Here is a 6,991-nt window from a genome sequence, read left to right as displayed (position 1 = left end):
ATGCTTCCCATTTATTTTTAGGTTTTTGATTCTTTGAGCAGTCAAGATACAAAATCAAATTTGGTAAAGGAGCTATCAGATTGGAGCATCTTCAAGACCTACTACTTACATTTTATTTGATATCTAATTTAGATAATCTTTTTTTTATATTTTTAATAGCTTAGACTAAAAAATTATAATTATTTGTTTTTTATAGTAACTATTTGCGCAAAAACACTAATCGCCTCTAGAAAATAATTTTCGAAAATAATTATTCGCACACGTCGCTTGGCACGGGTAAACGGCTAGTGTATATATATATATATATATATATATATATATATATATATATATATATATATATATATATATATATAGTACTTCAATCAGTTTCATTACCCTTTGTAACATGTCGAACAAATGGTTACTTTCACGAACAAATCATATCAAACAGAATACAAATATAAATTATAATAAGTATAATTTATGGAACTCTCACACTATTTTCACTAGTCATGTATACAAGGTTTAACTATATACTCTCGTACAAATTACTTTACATATACTTTACATTTTAAGTATACTAGAAAAGGAACGTAGTTCATTTATCTATAAAAACATATGAACAATACGATTAATTAATGAATAAACAAAGGGGTACAAATGAAAAGTACCGGGACACACTAAAGGGGTACAACTACAAAGTACCAGGTTACACTAAATGGGTATAAATACAAAGTACCGGGTTATAGTAAAGGGGTACAAATGCAAAGTATCGGGTTATACAAAAGGGGTACAAATGGAAAGTACCAGGTTACACTAAAGGGGTACAACTACAAAGTACCGAGTCACACTAAAGGGGTACAAATACAACGTGCCGGTTTATAATAAGAAAAACATAACAATACAGAAAACAGTCCTTTTATAGTTTTATTGTGAGTTAAAACTATGCTATATTATTATATAGTACAACAACACTTACACAGAACGGTTTTATGGTATTAAAACTAATTTTCAGTTATACAGAAAATATTGGATTTTCTGTAACAATAAACATACTCACTATTTCAAGGAACAAATAACAAACTTTTAAACATAAATACTTATGAACTCACCAACTTAAATATTGAAACTCACTTTTTCAAAATACTTGTATTCTCAAGGAACCGGTAGACAGGTACATTTTCAGGATTTTGAGAAGACAGAGTAGTAGAGAGTCATGTCTTCTATCTTTTGCTATATATAACTTTTGATGTCATATATTCAATGACTTGAACACTATGTAAAACTTATACATTATTAATGCAATGGTTGTTGTACTTTGATTACTATGATGCGTGTTTTGTGATACTTAACATGAAGTCATCCACCCCCGGACGTTTCCGTCGTTCAGGTTTGGGGGTGTGACAGTCATACACTTCGTCCTGAAGAAAAATTGTGCAAGTCACCTTACATTGTATAAAATAAAATTTAGACTAGTTATATGATAGGCTTTGTGGTCTGCAACCTCGGTCACGCCTTTTTTGTGATTTTCTCTCTTTTCGTGGGGTTATTGGGGAAGAGCATACCTTAGTGTACATGTGTTTTTCTTGTAGTGTTATTATCTAATTCCATGCAGGTTTTCAGTTTTGAATTGTCAGAAGAACACCATTAGGCTAATTCGGTTAATCAAATAGCAATAAGGAAAGATGTTTGAGCCTTTTAGGCTGTTATCCATGGTTGTAGTAAGAAATAGGAAAACATTCTTAGGGGTCGGGCTTGGGTCAATTTTAGTGAGTTGGGATGTCTTTTGTGTATATGTTGGTTTGCAGTCATGTGTGTGTTTAGTGTGCATTTTATTTTAGAAGGTTTGACATCGTATATGATAATGGACTGTAATCTCCAACATTTCTTTCCTTTCGTATGGTGACCAAGGAAAGTTCATACTTTATGTGAGTTTTTTCCTCTTCAATCTAAGAACACCAATCTATTTCGATCTCATTTGGCTAATGTTAACCTCTCGATCATAATTCTACCGGTTCTTATTAATATAATAACAGGGAAAGCAGGCCATGCCTCAAGTTATAAAACTAGAAGACACTATCTTTTGGAGCATGTGGAGACACAAAGTTATCAGTTTCAAGCCCTATTTAAGTATAAAAATGAGGGTGGATCTTTAAGTTCATAAAAAAGCTACAGTGTTAAAATGAGAGTGACGTAGTTTGTAAAGAATGACAAAGTAGAAGAAGGAAAAAAAAGTCGGTTCTAATTTTAGCATGTAGACGTAGGTGTAGAACAAAAAACTGATCTTTCTATGTCTTGAATATTAAATGAGGGGATAATTGGTAATACATATAAAATTTTCAGGGACAACTTCATGCCATTTAACTTCTTACCATAAGAATAGCTACAAAGACCTTATTTTGTTTGACAAACTGACTTTTTATCTCGTTTACTTCACCCTTTTTTTTTCAATTACATCGATCGTGAACTGTCCATGAATGATTTCTTGTCATTCCAGATAGCACTGCTGGCCTCTTCAAATGTTCCACTAACCATGCCCTTCCTCTATATTGTTGTTGTTCGTATGTATTATCATTTTATTGAAATGTATATACCTGAGGGGTTGCATAATATTTTTTGCGAATAAATTATAATAAGATAAAAAGAACTTACGATTTCAATTAATGTAAAAACTAATGTATATAATTCAATTTAAAATTGAACTTTTTATTTGCAATTTCTTTTAAAACGATCCATTACTGTATTATCCTTAAAATGTGGGCAAGAATATATATATATATATATATATATATATATATATATATATATATATATATATATATATATATATATATACGGAAAAATTCAATAAAAAACCATCATTAATCAATGAACCAATCTAAAACGTCGAAATTTAAAGCAATCAACGGCAAAAGGAAGGGTTGTAGACTTTTACAATGGACGCACATGCACCGGGTTATAACAAAATCCACTTTCTTTTTTTTTTGTTTTAAATTTTTTTTAGGCTATGTCTTTTATCGAAAAAAACCGAGTATACTGTTGTTCACGATTTTTCGTCATCTTTCCAAAGAGATCCATGATGATATATAAAAAACGAACTTTTTTTTCGAAAAAAAACTCATTTCATTTTCTATGTTGAAAACTTAAGCTCTATTTTTTTATAGAAAAAAAAATAATAAATATATCAAAATTCATGTTTTTTAATACTTTTTAAACATAAATTCATATTCGTGTAAAAAAAACTATGTTTCAGTTCAGATTCACATTGTGAACCTGTTCAGATTCATATTGTGAACCTGTTCAGATTCACATTGTGAACCTTCTCAAATTCATAGCGTGCATAATAGTAAGTCAGATTCACAGTGTGAATCTGAACTGATCGAGCTTTTTCACATTGTGAATGTTAAAAATTGAAATATTTACAGTTTAGATTTACAGTGTGAATCTACATTGATCGACGTTTTTTTTTTTTTTTTTTTTTAAACTTTCTCAGATTCATAGTGTGTATAATAGTAAGTCAGATTCACAATGTGAATCTGAACTAATCGAGTTTTTTCACATTGTGATTGTTGAAAATTGAAATATTTACAGTTTAGATTCACAGTGTGAATCTACACTGTTCGAGGTTTTTTTTTTTTTTTTGTCGGTGTTGATGTTTATTAATAGAGTAAAAAAAATTAATATTTTTGGTATAATTAGTTTTTTTTTCTTATAAAAATAAACTTAAATATTGAAAAAAACTAACAAAATGAAGTGAGTTTTTTTCGAAAAAAAAAGTTCGTTTTTTATATATCAATATGGATCTCTATAAAAAGAGAACAAAAATCGAGAACAACGGTATATTTGATTTTTTTTTGATAAAAAATGTGGCCTAAAAAAATTTAAATTAAAAAAAGAGGTGGGTTTTTTGCTAAAAAGGTGGATTTTTTGGTATAATCCAGTGTGTGTGCGTCCAATATAAAAGTATACATCTATTTCCTTGGCCGTTGATCATTATGATTTCTGACGATCACGATTGTTTTCTTGGTTCCTTGTTAATTATGGTTCTCTATTGAACTCCATCTATATATATATATATATATATATATATATATATATATATATATATATATATATATATATATATATATATATATTATAAACCATACATATTTAAAGTCTTAAATACAAGTTATAAAGCATAATTTACAATCAAATAAAACATCTCTTACAAAATTGTCTTAAAAACAACTTAGATAGCATGATGTACAAACATTTTACTTTAACAGCTGCCAACCAGCTCGAAAAGTTAATAGCAATTTTCATTACACACGGATTGCCACCTACACTTTTTAATTTGTTTGATCCAATGGATGTAAGTAATTGAAAAACTATAAAATGAATCTAACGAATACAAATACATTTAAACAAACACAAATGATGGATTTAATCCTACCCAAATATTCACATGGATTGCAACGTGTTTTCACTTCCTTTAAAAAGTCAAAAGATCTACAACTTTTCTTTACTTATCTTCTTCCCTTTCTTTCTCTTCAAAAATTTCTTTCCACCTCATCATCTCTATATGGATACTTTGACCTTCCTTCCACGGTTGGATTAACTTCCTGCAATTTATTGCCGCTCTAACAAAAGAACCACGTTTGTTTTTGCAGGGATAAAAAAATGGCTTTTGGCGTACATTCTTCAAAAAGTGCATACTCCTACTTCATGAAGAATTTGCGGTTGCTGGTCTTCTTGGATCTGAAAGAGCACAAGAAAAGTTGATAAACGAGCACAAAAAATATTGTTTATTTCTTTGTTCATATGATATTGTAAAAAGGGGCAAAGCTTGCTGTTTTCTTTCTATATTGATAGTTAGTGTTGTTTTTCTTTTAAGGTTATTAATCATGAAATTGTTGGTTTTCTAAAAAAAAATACATTGTTTGATCAAATAATAACGAAGCAATTGGTACCCTTTTGCTCAAATAAGTAGATACACCACACGATTTCCATTTAAGCCGTCTACTACCACCCATGGTTTGTATTTAAGGCATGGGTTGTTATCACCATTTTGTTAGTTCAATTTACAACTATATAAATATTATAATCTAAGAGAAGCATTTTTAATCTTCGAAATAACAAATTACTAACAAAAATATGTTAACCATACTAGACCGAGATTGCAAAGACAATTCAAAAAATACATAACAAACTAACAAATCAGGAAAAAATTCAACCGACTTTAAGGGGTTTAAGCCTTCTAATGTTTTTACGCCCTTTAGTAAATATAACTTTAGTAACTATAACAGGTTACTAACACTAACAAGTATAAGATTTTTAAACAGATCAAAAAAACTCAAAGATTAGATAAAAACCTCATGGAATAACTAAAGATCGAAATGGGCTGCATGAGGTAACAATAGAGAGGTTGTAGCGGCGATGATGTAGGTGGCGGTGTCAAACCATTGTTACCATTTCCATTCAAAAATTTTAAATCATTCACCTTCCTACCGATTCATACCGATCTAATACACTTACTGAAACATCACTCGATATAACCACTACACCATCTTCTACGATCCACCATCCACACCGTACAACTCCATAGATTTGGTGGTTGTCGTCCATGTATCAATACACAAAAGAGAAAGTGTGTATTCTATTTGTCGGTTGCAGGAAACAATAAAAGAAATAGGGCAAAGAAGTGAAATTGAGTAATTGAATTGGTTGGGCCTCTTTTTGTCGGGAAAGCACATTTTTAAGTGGGCTACTGAATTAATTGGATTAATCAACATGTGGTGGACTGCCGTATAAGCATATATTTAGGTTTTTAATTTGTATTTTAAAAAATAAAAAATATATGTTAGTAATAAATTGTTCAAGTGATTTATCATTTTTAACATACACAAGCATTTTTGGTTTTAAAAAAATTGTTGATATACATTTAATTGGTATTGATATTTACTTTTATATTTATCATAAAATAGCCTACCGAAAAAAAAGTTATCTTCGTCGGAATCTAATCAACCAATATTTAAAATACATAATTTTAGAAAAATTAATTATTAGTTAAATATCATTATTGTTTTTATGTGATTACCGTTTTTTTTTACAAGTAAATGAGATTCAACGTATGAATAAAAGATATGAATAAAAGATGTTTTTGTTTTTCTTTTCTTTTTGTCTAATTTAGTATTTAAATAATTAATTATTACATTTTAAGAACAAATCTCAAGAAATGTTTTTGGTTAAATATCCTGTTTACGTTGCTTTTACAATATTTCTTATCATAACACCAAGATGGGACACTGTTTATGGAATTATAACATCGTTATGACGTACCACATAGGATCTCAACACTCCTTAACTTAATGTTTGTTTTTCATGAATTTTCAAAAACGATACAATAGTTGGATTTAATATTAGAGATGGCCTACACAATATTTGACTAATATTTGAATTTGTTTAAGGGGGTAGTAATTGGTCGTCAAATAGCTTACAACTTTGAACTTTAATATTTGAATTTGTTTAAGAGGTAGTAATTGGTTGTCAAATAGCTTACAACTTTGATCGTTAATATGTAGTTTCAATATTCAATATCTGTGAATAATATTTCAAACATATGTTTATTTTATTCCGGACATAAACCGTCTAACTATTAAATATAATAAGTGGATAGATATATAAATAGGGGTTATATATGACTATTACTACTACTAATTAAGATGATACACTTCAATTAATTGAAAATTATACAAAAAGATAAACAATAAAATAACAACCTTTAAGTAAAAATATCAACTTTTTAAAAAGAATTACCGTTATAAATAATATTGAAATAAATATTAATGTTTCCAAAATAAAAGTATAAAACTAATCGTTAGAAAAACCTAACCACCGAAATAAAATTGTTCGTTAATCCTCACCCTAAACCTTATATCCTAAACAAAAAACTATAAAGAAAATTTCTTTTAACCCAACATAATTTTTTTAAACCAACACAACAACAATACTTTAATATAACCAAAAA

General features: G+C 28.7%; 1 long non-coding RNA gene across 1 annotated transcript; it reads right to left on the bottom strand.

The window, feature by feature from the left end:
* Positions 1 to 4,153: 4,153 nt before the first annotated feature.
* On the bottom strand, positions 4,154 to 5,644 carry LOC145123702 (uncharacterized). The gene is made up of 2 exons (XR_013715247.1): positions 5,337 to 5,644; positions 4,154 to 4,722 (listed from the first exon to the last, which is right to left on the bottom strand). It is a non-coding gene; the product is annotated as an uncharacterized LOC145123702 (long non-coding RNA).
* Between the last annotated feature and the right edge of the window lie 1,347 nt (positions 5,645 to 6,991).

This window comes from Lactuca virosa, chromosome 7 (assembly GCF_052849685.1).
Source record: "Lactuca virosa cultivar CGN04683 chromosome 7, Lactuca_virosa_CGN04683_v6, whole genome shotgun sequence".
Lineage (NCBI taxonomy): Eukaryota > Viridiplantae > Streptophyta > Magnoliopsida > Asterales > Asteraceae > Lactuca > Lactuca virosa.
Note: the sequence above shows the minus strand (reverse complement) of the source record. Positions and strands in the feature narration are given on the sequence as shown.